Raw genomic sequence first — 1,407 nt, forward strand, 5'->3', positions numbered from 1 at the left:
AAAAAAGTCCCTCTTATAATTGTGTCTTGCCCCCAAAAAGTGTTTCACACACTGAGACCCCCACCCCACTGCCTCCTTTTCTCTCTCTGCTAGTTATCTATATAGATGGAATATATTTTTAAAATAAGATAATAATTTACAAACCTAAAAGCTAGACTTAATAAAAAGAAAAAAATAACTGCTATTGGTTATGATAACATAGGAGTATTTCCAGGCATTTTAATGTTTTATGGAGAAATAAGAAAACAATGTTTAAAAGCAGAATTTCTGCAGAAAATTCAGAACATAGTTTTTAATTTTCTGAACATCACTGTGGCCTCATTATCAACATTAGTTTGTAATGCTAAGAATTGAAGGTAACTTAAAATTTGTAACCGTACCTATCAAACTAATTTCAAGAAAAATATCAAAGAACCAAAAACAGTTTATGACTTAATCTAGGTATGATTCCTTTAGCAACCAAATTGAGTATGTCAACCTGAAATAATAGAAAGAATCAGAATTCGGTTTAAATGAGTTCATTCAAGCGAAAAGCTGAGAATAGCTCTCTGATGTTAAAATGTCTTCCTTATATGGACAGAAAACAAATGATATAGTGGGATTCTAATACTTTCCAGACAAGTCCAGTTTATAAGTAGTAACAATTTAATTGAAGTTTGTTGTGTATATAGATTGTTTTATTTCTTTAGAGCTTGTTTTAGATTTCTTTCAAATGTAAAGGAGTGTTTTTACTATCCTTTAGACAATGTGATAGTCATGAAGTCTTTGTGTCAGAGAGGAAAGAGGAACAAGACCTTTATCTACCATGAAGATCAACAGTTAATAAGAAAAGAGTCTTCCTTGGTACCCTCATTTATAACATTTTACAAAACAAGGTAAGTAAAAAAGCTAATCTATATTCAGAGAAATAAAGGTTATAGCTCTTAGTTTATAGCTCCCTATTTAGGTAGGTGATTTATGCACCAAAATCACATTGTCTTAAGCCTCAAACTATTTTAAAATTTCAACATCTTATATTTCAAACTAGGTATTTTCACAAGTATAAAATGGAAGAGTACTTCCTACAGGAAAGTGAAAAAACTGCTCCATGCTAGACAGTCATTTTCATAAGAAGCATGTGGGTTTATGTACTTGTCCCCTTTCCCTGTGTTTCTATGTCCTCTCTCTTCTATGGAGAACCAATGGCCAGTTTCCTATATAGGCTCATGTAGGTTTCCTGGTTCTGAGGCAGCCAGCTGTGTGAAACATTAGCACTTGAATATGAATATATTTAAACTGCATTTGGATTTTACTTTAGATTTTATATAAAGTAAAGTTGAGTATTTAGCCAGTAACTTATTGCCTTGGACTCCACAAATTCCTAGAGAACAGTAATGATTATAATGGTAATGAATGATTATGTGGATA

This window comes from Otolemur garnettii, unplaced genomic scaffold, assembly GCF_000181295.1.
Source record: "Otolemur garnettii isolate 467f Iridium unplaced genomic scaffold, OtoGar3 scaffold00147, whole genome shotgun sequence".
Lineage (NCBI taxonomy): Eukaryota > Metazoa > Chordata > Mammalia > Primates > Galagidae > Otolemur > Otolemur garnettii.